The 13,425-nt window shown below is 42.4% G+C and overlaps 1 protein-coding gene and 1 non-coding gene across 2 annotated transcripts in view; one reads left to right on the forward strand and one right to left on the reverse strand.

Moving 5' to 3' along the window:
• LOC119410376 (ankyrin repeat and IBR domain-containing protein 1) overlaps nucleotides 1-13,425 on the forward strand; it is a 104,922-nt gene that overhangs the window by 40,806 nt on the left and 50,691 nt on the right. The gene's annotated exons all lie outside the window — the stretch shown is intronic.
• trnad-auc lies at nucleotides 10,473-10,544 on the reverse strand. Its single transcript has one exon. It is a non-coding gene; the product is annotated as a tRNA-Asp (tRNA).

Here is a 13,425-nt window from a genome sequence, read left to right on the forward strand (position 1 = left end):
GGTTTGTTAGTTTGAACAGACTGTTTTCTCTCAACTTTCTTAGGAGGAGGTGGCGAAGCGCGTCGTCCTTCCAGTTCAAGAGGGAGGGGTTTAACCTTTACACTAGGAAACACTTCAATGGGCGTCTTAGCATGAGAACATGCCTCAAACACATTCACAGCACACTGTCTAATCTCACTGATGGATTTTTCTCTGAAATTTGCCATCATTTGTACTGATTGTCTAAAATCAGTGTGGAAATTTTTGCTGAAAACAAACTTAAAACCTTCATCTTCTTCCATTCCGGTTTCACTTCTGTTACCAAAATAAGCTTGGAAGATTCTTTTGTAATAAACTTTTGGATGTTCAGTTTTACCCTGCGTGACCTTGTCTGCAGCTGGGAAACCAGCAGGTCCCGTGCAGGAGTCGTACTCTCTGATCAAAGCTTCACACAGAAGGTTGTAATCCCTTCTCGTTGCATCAGGTAGACGCTCGATGAAGGTGAACACCTCTCTGTCCGAAGTGAGCCGTATCAGACTGATTTTATCCTCCACCGTAGCATTAGGATAAGATCTCAATCTGAAGTCAAGATCTTTGAGGTACGCTTTTGTTCCAGATGAGCCCATCGGTCCAGGTACAAAGCGTTGTACATATTTTGAGATTTTTTGCAAATCATCCATTGAAGGAGACAGTGTCAACGGTCTCTCTCGTGTGGTTGGTGGTGCAAATTGGTGAAGGTCTATCCCTACCACCCGAGATGGGGGTGGGGGTGACGGCATGGTGTTAGGAGGAAGAGGTGCATATCGGTGCAGGTCTATCCCCACCGCCCGAGATGGGGGTGGGGGTGACGGCATGGTGTATACCAATTCAGTGAGTTGATATCGGTGCAGGTCTATTCCCACCACCCGAGATGGGGGTGGGGGTGACGGCATGGTGTTAGGAGGAAGAGGTGCATATCGGTGCAGGTCTGTCCCTACCACTCGAGATGGGGGTGTTGGAACGGGGCTAAGGGGAGGAGGTGTAACAGCCTCTGTCTGGGGTGGTTGTGGCTGACCCGGGCCCTGACCTTGTTCGTCTCTGAGTCTCAGACCAGCTCGCCCCATATCAGAAATCTGGTTTGTAGCCGTAGCTAGTTTCTCCTCACAAGCTGTCAGGCGATCCTGTGCTGTCTGACATTCACCTTGCAAACTCCGACAATATTGGAGCAATATCGCCTTTTCCGCTTTGCAAACCTCCAGCTCCTTTAATGCGATCTGCAACTGTTGTTGTAGCACATCGTTATCTGAACACGCGTCTTGGTATGCACGTTCTTTATCCCTAATCTTCCCCTCATATGATTGAGCCTGTACTGACAGCTCAGTCTTTGAGAGGTCCCTATCAATCTGAAATTGTTTTTTCTCCAATTCAGATTCATTCTTCAATACGTCACACCTCTCCTTTTCAGATTCATATCCACTGAATAGCATGACATTTTGTGCAACCTGATGGTCCAATTCCGCTTTGAGAAGCAGGGAAATTTTTGCCAACCGTTCACGGCTCGATTTTGTGTCCTCTGACACTTTAGCAGCTTTTGCCAACCTCTGCAGTTCCTCATCTCTTTGATTGTCATCAAGGTCTTCTAATTTCCCTAAGTGAGTACCAACAATTGAATTTGTTAAAATATATAAAGCCGTCTGGACGGCATCTCTGGATTGCAAGGGGTCAGTGTTTACGTCTTCTTCCGCCATTATCTGCTATTTAGAAATTAAATAGGAGATGTAATTGTTTAGGTGGTAAAATAAAATCAGAAGAGTTTCTCTCTACTGATATATTTACTCTTATCTAGTGATTTAACAATTAAACGTGCATTATCTCTTAGCAAATGAGCAAACTCTATCAACTCTGTGAATATCTGAACTGTACCTTTTTTTCTAAAAAGTTTCTACCGTTTATTTTGTACCTTCTCAATGAGGAATTACCAGTGAATAAAAGGTTTGTTGGTATAAATACCTTAATTACTTTTTAAATGCAAGATAACAGTGATTATCCAGCTTTGAGGAACGTTTATTAACTCAAAAATGCCGTACAGAAAAAAAAAACGTTTAATTTCACTCAAAATACCTAAAAGCGAAGTGAAAACCTGTGATCTCAAGTCTCTCCAGAAGATGGCAGCACAACCTCAATTTATTTTAACTCAGACACTGTTAGTGTTATCCAGTAGGAGTCGCTATGACTTCCTGTTGCATCCGTTCGTTAGCTGTTAGCTTAAAATTAGCATCGGCTAGACTTGATTAAAACCAACATTTCTGAACGGATTTTTCACTCAAACGTGGCAAAATTTTAGCAATTAGACCTTGAAGAACTTAAACAGCGTTTCAGAACACAGCTTTAAGCGCTTTTCAGCTTTAAAAAGCAGATTTTATTCCCTATGAAAACGAGTTTTCATTTCCGGGTCACGTGACTGAATCCGCTAATCACAAAGCAGCACGGTGGTGAGAGGAAATGACGTAGGCACGTCATTCACTTTCTCAGCAAATCAGAGCGCTACACAGCAGCCAATCCAACCAATCACGAAGCGTTTACCCAACTAGCATGTTAGATTTATCTGAACAAGTCCGTCAACTTTTCTGTCTTTTAAACTGTCAAAATGCACTTTTTCCTGTTAAAAGATGTAACGACAAGCTCTGAGCTGCACGGAGCCGGCGCACCGGCCTCAAAAACGTCTTTCCAGCTATTTAAACAACTCGTCCGATCTTTCTCAGAACCGAGCCGGTACCAGAACCGCGTCTGGGCCGTCTTTAAACAGAACAAAGCGTTTCCACACAAACCCAGCTTTTTAGTTACACATAACAGGCGTACAATTTCAGCTTTCACAAGACATATGACTCACAATATCAGCTTCAAACATCCCAGCGGAACATGCAGCGTTTTGACTTCAAGCGCGCAGCTCCTGCACGCTGCGTTCAACACAGCTGACAACTGTTATTTTTCTTCATGCCAACACGTAAAATCAATTATTACACGAATACACAGTCCATTTATGAGCACGTGACGGGCCACCAATATGTAGATGAACAGATGCTCAGATATATTCATCAATTAACACGGATTCCTCATTTTTCTGGACTGAATAAAACGTGCATTGAATTTAATGAAATGCAAACGTGAGACGTCATTTATCTTTGACCCATCAAAATGAATGCGGCCATTTATTTACAGAATCAAAGTTTAACATCAAACATTTACATTAATTTGGCAAATATGAAAATAACACATAATCAATCAGGAAAACCATACGGCCATGATTTTCCGTTCCTTCACCACAGACATTTATGAAAACTGTACAATTATGATCAATTATCCACACGGCTGTGGATGAGCACTTTACACAGACATTTCTAAATTATCTGGAAGGATTTCTACTTTAGAGAAGAATTTAAAGATGAAAAGATGAAGTTTAAAGGGGGTGAAAGATGGTGTTTGAGGGAGAGTGTTGAACAGAACGGCACTCTCCGGGCTTTCTTCAGCTTCTTCCTTACAGTACACTTAGGTGGTGAAATCGACTCTTTTACCTGGAGATGTCTCAGGCGAGATTCCGTTTAACGCACCCTTTCAGCGTCTCCGTAGGATGGCTGTGAATCGTCCGGAGTAATGGCGAGATTCTGTCCGACACAAGCTCACCTCAGTGGAAAATGTTATAATCCCATGAAACTCGGAAGAGCTCTGTGGTCATGTCAGGGTCTTCCCGGCTCCCACAGCAACTGCCAGCACTAGGACATATCAGAACTGTCCGCACCGCCGAACTTCTCCAAACCCACAGAACTGGGTAAACCAGGAAGTACCGACATTTTTAAAGAGCTCTTTTCCCGGTTCATTCGGGAGTCTCGGATTGGTCCAAAACAACCAGACAGGGGTGTGTTTTGTGATGTAAGAGGGTTACTAAAAGTCAGAAGACAGCAAGAATGTTATTGAACAGATTAAACTGTTCTCACAGACAGAGAGTGTTTTGTTTTGGCGAGTTTTAGAAACAGGTGCAAAAACCCCCCTGTTGACGTCTGAGAGGATGTAAAAACAAGGCAGTTGTTCCAACACATGTCTGCTTCGACTCCTGACCTCGGAAAATGCACACTTGCTCATTCAAAGACAGAAATCAAAAAATGCATAATTACTCTGTAACAGCTTTAACATGAATTCTACCTTTGCATAAGCATTAAAAATCATTACACTGTTTCACAGTTAATAAAATTGATTAGTTCACTGCAACATCTAAAATGGTTTGAACTAAGACACATTGATTATCAACATTTGTAAAATAGTAATGATAATAAAAAGAGAGTGTTCTTCCACTTGATTTTCAAGAAAGAGAGTCTCAGGATGGGTGAACCTGTATTTCTGGATTCAAATCAATGAAATGACAGTTCCTGTCCCACAAGGTTCTTAAGGTCAAGGGTTTTGACCTTAGGCTTAGTCTTGACATCAGGTTAAGTTCACTACAGTGAGCAATCCAAGTGATCAGAAAGTGCTGAGAAAAAATCATGAAAAAAAGAGGTGTCATCAACATTTGGGGCATATATACTGACAATACACAACTTATAGTTATTTATATAAAGTTTTATTATTAAATATCTACCCTCTGGATCTGTGACTGTGTCTAGTATTTTAAAGTTAACATTTTTGTGTATTAATATTGCCACTCCTCTTTGTCTTGAGTTATAGCAGGCACAAAACACATTAGGAAAATCAGTTGATTTAAGATCATCTGCAGTTGTCGTAGATTTATGAATCTCTTGTAAAAAGACAACATCTGCCTGTAATCTTTTAAGCTGGTTAAAGATTCCTAATCTTTTTTGTTGAGTACTGGTTCCATTGACATTCCAAGTTACAAACCTTACTGTGCCCATATTTGTACGTGCGTAGTTAAAGTTGACCAGTGCATGTCACCATGGATACAAATAGATCTAAATAAAATCTGAGTTAATGCTTGAGCTAGCCTGTTTAGATCTTCACAAACAGTGATGTTGGAAGTGGAAAGATACCAGAAGATTGAGTAGATGCTGGATGTTGTTGAGGTGGAAAGATATGAAGTTCTCATATGAGGTGTCCGTGTGTGTTCTCTTATGAGGTGTGTGTGTGCGTGTGTACTTGTGGGCTTGTGTGTAAATGATTGTTGGGTGGTAAAGAAGCAATGAGAAAAATAAAAAAAAGAATGACGCAGAGATGCGTTAACAGACACAAAAAAAAAAAGAAAAGAAGTGGAAAAAACAAACAAACAAACAAAACAGCTGTGACACCGTTCACCTTCACCAGTGCAGACACCCGAGCTGTGCTTTACATTTTATTTACAGATGCCAGTTTCGACGTTTCTTCTTATGTTTACCTTTACCTGTGTAATCCCGGTTTTTCCGAACCGTTGGTGCGGTTGCTGCTGCTCCTGGGAGTTAGGCTTTTGACGGGCCTCCGTCATTGATGTATGAGATCACCCGCTTACTGTGTGTTGAGGGGCTCTCATTGTTTGTAACAACAAGGTCTTGGTGGCTGTCCATGACAGCGGCAGTGTTGTTGTTTGTGTCACCCTGTTTTGACTGAACCATTAGCACAGCTGTTGCTGTTTCTGAGGTTTCAGTTTGTGACGGGTCACCGTCGGTGACGTGTGATTGTACCCCCCTTTTTCAGGTGAGGGCGTGTCAGAGTTTACAACAACAGCGTCATGGTGACTGTCTGTGACAGCAGTAACGGTGTTGTCTGTGTGCTCTGACTTATCAGCAACGATATTGCCAAACAACGCGTTAGGTTGTTTGTCCATGGCAACACCTTTCAACAATTCCAAGAACCGACGCACACTCTCTGTCTCGTCCGAGCTCAGAGGTCTGCGGCTCTCTTTCTGGACCTGCTACTGTTTCTTTTCCGTCTCAGGCTGTTCAAGCCAACGTGGTGGGGAAGCAGTCCCCCCCCCCCCCCCCCCCCCTCTGGGGTTCCCAGTGGGATCCCTGGTTGTATGGGTCACTTTTGGCGCCATACTTTTTACCCTTAGGGCGTTCGCCCCCCTTCTGGTACAATCGTTCATCCTCTGATTTCTTGGGAAACCATTTAGGATCTCGTCTGGACCAGGGGGCACTCACCTGTTGTGATTTGGCTGCTGGGAAACCTCGTTTCCTCTCGCCTCTTTTGGGAGGGGGAGTCAAAGCTCTCGTCCCTTCCAATTCTAATGACTGGGCAGGAATCCTCTCACCTGGGAACACCTCAATGGGTGTTTTGGCCTGTGAACGGGCTTCAAAGACATTCACAGCACAACTTTTTATCTCACTGATGGATTTCTTTTTGAAATTAGCCATCATTTGCACTGACATCCTTATGTCAGGGTGGAGATTTTTGCTGAAAATGAACTTACACGTTTCCTCCTCCTCCATGCTGGTCTCGTTCCTGTAACCAAAATAAGCCTGCAAAATCCTGGAATAATATGCCCTTGGGTGCTCATTCTTACCTTGCATGACCTTGTCGGCGGCTGGATAACCGCCAGGTCCCGCGCAAGGGGAATACTCTTTCATAAGAGCAGCACATAACAGGCGGTAATCCTTTCTTGTGGCATCAGGTTGATGCGCTATGAAGGAAAACACCGTCCTGGTTGAAGTGAGCCTGATCAAACCTACTTTATCCTCAACTGTAGCATTGGGATAGCTTCTCAATTGGAAGTCAAGGTCGTTCAGATAGGCCTTAGTGTCGGTTGAACCCAACGGCCCTGGCTCAAAGCGTTGGACATATTTTGCAATTTTGTACAAATCCGAAATCGAGAGCAGCGGCTGTATGATTAGTGTCTTAGGAACCAAAATAGCATGTGGAGGTGAGTCACTAGACTCACGTGGAGGCGACAGAAGGGGATTAAGTGCAGGAGGTACAGCAAAATCCTTCTGAGGTGGTGGTGGGTGACCTGGACTCTGACTTTGTTCATCTTTGAGTTCCAGACAACCTTGTCCCACGTCAGAAATCTCATTTGTTGCTGCGGCAATTTTTGCCTCACAGGCTTTTAAGCGTTCATGTGATGTATGACATTCACTTTGTAAACGCACGCCTTGTTGGACTAACACCGCCTTTTCCAATCTGCACTCGTCCAGAGCTTTTGATGTGAGCTGCACCTCTCGTTGTAGCGCATCATTGTCTGAACACAGTGCTTGGTACTTAATCTCTCTTTCACGTAGCTTCACCTCATATGAGTCTGCTTGTAACGACAGCTGAGCTTGTGAGAGCTCTCTCTCACATTTTAATTCATTTGCCCAGGTCTCCTTATCAAATTTAAACTGTGCTATGAGTCTTAGATACTTGTCTGTCTCGCTGTTTAACCTTATTGCAAGGTCGTCAGCCTTGTTGGCCTCAACATAAAATTTAGCTTTCAGTCAGAGTGCCAATTTAGCCAGTTGGTCATAGCTTGACTTTGTTATGGTTGCAGAGGTCACACTTTCTGCAATATCCTTCAGCTCGTCCAATAACTCTGTCGAGTTCATGCTGTCCACCTGTTCATCATATGGATGTAAGGATTCTGTTAGCAGCGTTAACGCTCTTTCTAACCAGTCCTTCTTATCACACAGAAAAATATTTGTTTCTGTCACATCTGCCATGGTCATCCACTGTTCAGCAAACCTATCTGGTTAAACAGTTGCAAACTTAGAGTTTTTAACAGGTAAATATATTTTTTAAAGTGCACAGTGAGATTCACACACTATTTTAGCTCTGGGTTCAATCAACAGTACTGTTATAAGCAAACTTTTCAATAAATGGGCCCCTGTGAAGGTCTTACCCCATAAATATTGTAAGTAAATGCCTCCTTCTGGCAGTGTTACTTAATTATGAGCTTATTTTTAACAGATACCATGAACCAGGCCTTTTCAGTGTTAATTTTACTCAAGTGCACTTAAAATTAATAAACCTGTAATTTTTCTAAAAGTCTGACATCAACTTTAGTGTTCAAACGCTTTTTTTGCAGTAAGTCGGGCTCGTTCCCAGTGAGAGTTGGACTCCGCCAAGGTTGCCCTTTGTCACTATTCTGTTCATAACTTTTATGGACAGAATTTCTAGGCGCAGCCAAGGTGTTGACGGGATCCGTTTTGGTGGCCTTAGGATTGCATCTCTGCTTTTTGCTGATGATGTGGTCCTATTGGCTTCATCAGGTCGTGATCTACAGCTTTCGCTGGAGTAGTTCACAGCCAAGTGCGACACAGCCGGGATGATCAGTTTCTCCAAATCTGAGGCCATGGTCTTGAGATGGAAAAGGGTAGAGTGCCCTTTCCGGGTCAGGGAGGAGGTCCTGCCCCAAGTGGAGGAGTTCAAGTATCTTGGGGTCTTGTTCACGAATGAGGGAAAAATACCATACCACTTTATTTATAGAGCACATAAAACAGCGACAAGGCCAACCAAAGTGCTGTACAGACAAAACAACAGGTAACACACAAAGCAATATACAAAATGAAGTAAATCAGAATATAGACATAAAAACGATGCAGATAAAATGGAGCGTGAAATCGATAGGTGGATAGGTGCAGCGTCTGCAGTGAAGCGGGCGCTGTACAGGCCTGTTGTGGTGAGAGAGCTGAGTCAAAAGGCGAAGCTCTCAATTTACCGATCTACGTTCCTACCCTCATCTATGGTCATGAGCTTTGGGTTGTGACCGAAAGAACGAGATCTCGGATACAAGCAGCCGAAATAAGTTTTCTCCGCAGGGTGTCTGGGCTCTCCATTAGAGATAGGGTGAGAAGCTCGATCATCCGGGAGAGACTCGGGGGCCGTTTACACAGCGCGTATTTTGAGTGCATCTACAGCTTTCTCTCTGCGGTTCTGCTGTTCATTTACAGACACCAGTGGTCCACCTCTTTGAATCCGGAAGTTTCTGAACCCACCTTCCAGAGTGGAGGTTTTTCGCTGACCCCCCGCTGATAATGTAAACATCTTCCGCTGAGGCTTTGTGTTAAACCACATGCACACACGCACACGCAGACAGACGCTATATTTCTATCAACATGGCGGCGGATACACTGCTTTCTGAACTATGATTGGTGGAATATATTTTTAATCTCGTAGTTAATCTACGTCAGATTCCAGGTGCTGTGACCAACATCTGTGTTGGAAGAGACACCAGTCGGATCCAGCCCTAATATTGCTGTTTATAGAACGAGGCACGTGCACATGTTGCGCTGCACTATAACATACTAAATGTGTTAAATAATAAGTTTAATAATAATAAACAGTATTTATCTTTAGTTTGAAATATATAATGAAGCTCTCTGAGCTAAATGAAGCTATCTGGACATTATGTAATTCAAATTATGTGATTAAAATGATGCTAAATATATTGCATGCTATTAACGTTGAAAATGAAGACATCAGGTTTAATTTTTATTTATTTATTCAACACCACAAACTGTATGTCACACAAACACTGATAATTAAACTGAACACACTATTAGAAACAAGTTAACTGTAAACTACATTAATGAACTGGAGTCTCCTTTGTTTTCATCCTGGATGTCCCACGTTGTCCATCTGGCTCGTTCAGGAAGTCACTACTTTGATTAATGCAGCTTAAACCATTCAATAGATTGAATAAAAGAACTGAGGGGAATTTTAAATAAATAGTTCATCCAACATCTCTCTCTCTCTTCGACGTCTTCCTGCAGTGCATCTGGGCTGAGCCTCGTTCTGGTCCACCTGGTGGGAGGACAGCTTCTTCTACTTTCAGGAAAAAATAAAAACTCAGTTGGTTGTTTTGTAATCGAAGCTGAATGGCATATCAGTCAGAAATGGCAAATAGGCATTAGATAAAGGGCTTTCAATGGCTTAAAGCCTACGTGCAGCCAGCCTGGTTGTGTCACAGCACGGATCTGTTCACAGACAAAAAAAAACTGAACAGAAGTACACGATCATGGGTACAGCTCACATTCGACGTGCCCCCGGGCGACGATATCTGTGCCCAGAATCTTCCTATCTCTTGTAGCATAGCAGAATAACTGTGCGTGTGCCATTTTTAACGAGAGTCTATGGTTTAGACTCTTGCGGCCCCAGGGGCCGGAAATACGTCACCAATCGGACGTTTTTGAAAGAAACAACTTAACTCATCATTAAATATAAAATATAAATTTTACACAACAAAAAATATGTACAATGTATTTCGAAATATTTTTATTTTATTATTTAAAAAATTTTTTTAATTGGGGGGAGGCTCTAGCACCCTGTACAGAGAGCCACCACTGCTCCAATCAAATGTTTTAGTGGACTCCCCTCTGCACCATACTTACAAAATATCAAAGATTTACATCCAGGCTGGAGAGTGGGAGATCGCAGGAGGAGAAGCTGGTGAAAGGCCAAGTCCGAGATATGGGTCCCACCATGGTTTCACCCTCCACAAAAGAACAAACAAACAAAAACAAAAAACCTTTGGGTCAGAGGATGTTGTGTTGACATTGTCTCTCAAAGCTCCACATACATCCATTAAAGAAAGTTTTAGTCAAGTTACCTCCTATTAAAGTTAACTTCTCGTCAGGGAATCGAACCCTGGTCTCCCACGTGATAGGCGGGGATACTTGCCACTGTACCAACGAGAAATTAGTGTTAGGCTGAAAAGAGAATTGGAACAGGTTGTTTGATGTAAGGCAGCAGTGTTAACAGAGCAGCAGCGAAGATGGAGATTTATTTTTTTTGGGGTGGGAAAAAACCGGAGTTCCCGGAGTAAACCCATGTGTTCACAGAAAGACTGCACAGAGAATTGGAACAGGTTCTGTTTGATGTAAAGCCCCCAGTTTACTCCCGCGTACGTCCATATGCGGAGATACGTATACGTGGGCTGGTCTGATGTGTGGACTGCAGAACCAGCGCTCCCTGGGTTGTTTTTTTTTTAGATCTTTTTATTAATAACATATCAACACAGAACACCGCGGCTGCCAGCGCTCGTTTTTTTTTCCCGACCTGTCAATCAATCCAGTAGGCGTGTTAGCAAATGACCAATCGGCGACCTTAATTTGTCCCGACGGTAAACGCCCCTTGTCTGTGAGGTTTCTCTGCAGCTGCTCAGGGTGTACGCTCGAGTATGAAGTCTGAACCCTCTGCGTACAGTACACGCGTATGTACGCGTGAATGGACGTACATGGGAGTATACTGGGGGCTTAAGGCAGCAGTGTTAATAGAGGAGCAGAGAACATGACGATTGATTGTTTTTGGGGGGTCGGTGGGAAAAAAACCGGAGTTTCCGGAGTAAACCCATGTGTGCACAGAAAGACCACAGAGATTTGGAACAGGTTCTGTTTGATGTAAGGCAGCAGTGTTAACAGAGGAGCAGTGAAGATGGAGATTTATTTTTTTTGGGGGTGGGAAAAAACCGGAGTTCCCGGAGTAAACCCATGTGTGCACAGAAAGACCGCAAAGAGATTTGGAACAGGTTTTGTTTGATGTAAGGCAGCAGTGTTAACAGAGGAGCAGCGAAGATGGCGATTTATTTTTTTTGGGTGGGAAAAAACCGGAGTTCCCGGAGTAAACCCATGTGTGCACAGAAAGACTGAACGGAGATTATGAACAGGTTTTGTTTGATTTAAGGCAGCAGTGTTAACAGAGGAGCAGCGAAGATGGCGATTTATTTTTTTTTGGGTGGGAAAAAACCAGAGTTCCTGGAGTAAACCCATTTGTGCACAGAAAGACTGAACGGAGATTATGAACAGGTTTTGTTTGATTTAAGGCAGCAGTATTAACGAGCGACGATGCCCCCTCCGTGTGTCTCCGTGAGTTTGGTCATGATGCCCCGCTTCTGAGCATTTTTTCTTATTTTCGTGGCAGTACCCTAAGTGGAGGAAGTTTTTTAGCCTTTCGGATTGGAGTGATGCTTTTTGATACAATCTCCAGTTTTGATGTGCTGGGGGCGGGTTGCAAATCTTCTTCAATATTTGTAATTGGAAGAAGATTTCTAGCCGTTCGGATCGGAGTGAAGCTTGTGGACGCAATCTCCTCTTTTGATGTGCTGGGGGCGGGTTGCAAATCTTCTCCAATATTTGTAATTGGAAGAAGATTTCTAGCCGTTCGGATCGGAGTGATGCTTTTTGACGCAATCTCCAGTTTTGATTTTTTGCCGATGGGTTTCAAATCTTTTTTAATGTTTTTAAGTGGAGGAAGGTGAAATTTGTTTGCTTTCCTCACAGGTAAAATCTCATCAGATTTGAGTGTATTGATTTCATGCTTGTCGATCTCAGACTCGAATAGTCCCTGGTTTTCATCAGTGAGACTTAGTTCCTCGATTTCTACTTCTTTATCTTCCAGCTGTTTGAAACTGTCGTCAAACTCGTGCTGCCTATCCTGTGTGGGAGGTCTGGAGATTTTACTTGGAAGCGAGTAATCAATACATTGTAGCCCCATCTGCTTAGGAAGAATCTGTTCATTGTTTTTGCATATTTCATTGGTGGATTTCTTTAATGTCAGATTCTCTTTTTCACGCTTGAGTTCATTTATTTCCATTGACTGAGCTTCTTTTTCTTTTTCAGCTCGTATGATTTGATTTTTCAGCGTGCAATTTTCATTTCTAAGCTGGTTTATAATTTCAGTTTTAGAAATGTCTGACGTTTTAAATGTTTCCAGCTCACTGGCATAATTTGCAATTGCCATTTCAGCCACATTTAGATTTTTTGCATAAAGCTCGTCCTTTTCTTGATCTGATGCGATTTTGCTTTTCGCTTCATGTTCCGCATAGTCAAGTTTAGTTCTGGCATTGAACAAATCGTTTTTTAAACTGAGATTTTTTGCTCTTAGTTGTTTTATTTTATCACAATTTTTGTTGTAATGAACCGTCAGCTTTTGGCAATCAGCTTCCAGTATCTTGATTTGATCTTGAGCACAGCCGAGGTTATTTTCAGCCATGAACAAGTTATCTGATAGAAGTTTGTTTTGATTGCTGGAAGCTGCTAGTTCATTTGTGAGCTTCTTTTGTTCGTCTTTCATTTTGTCCCCAGCAAGCAGAAAAGTTTGCGACAGCTCTTCATTGTCCCTTTGCTGGTGAATTTGTGCAGTTTTATAATGTTCCTTTTCCTTCTGCGCTTCAGTCAATTTCTCCTGCAGCTTTCGTATCAGGGTACACTGCTTCTCAGTTCTTGCTTTTTCGCTTGAGTTTGCGTCCGTCATAAGTTTAATGATGGTGTTTTGATGCGCAACATTTTGTTCAGAAAGTTCTTTGATCTTTTCCTTCAGACATTCACAGTCTATTTTCAATGACCGTTTCTGTTTCTTTTCACTCACATTTTCATGTTTGTATTTTCCAAGCTCTTTTTCAAGGCTTTGAAAATTCCTTTGTAGTTCATGAAAAGATTCATTTACTCTTTTATAATCGCCTGTTTTTTTTTCGCATTTCTTCCTTTTCTGCAATTCTTTTTCAGCAGTAATTTCTGAACTGATTAATTTTTTCTTTACCTGTTCTAGTTCTTCTTTCAGCTCCTCGTTTTCTTTAAGACA

Source organism: Nematolebias whitei, chromosome 5 (genome assembly GCF_014905685.2).
Source record: "Nematolebias whitei isolate Nwh7 chromosome 5, NemWhi1, whole genome shotgun sequence".
Classification (NCBI taxonomy): domain Eukaryota; kingdom Metazoa; phylum Chordata; class Actinopteri; order Cyprinodontiformes; family Rivulidae; genus Nematolebias; species Nematolebias whitei.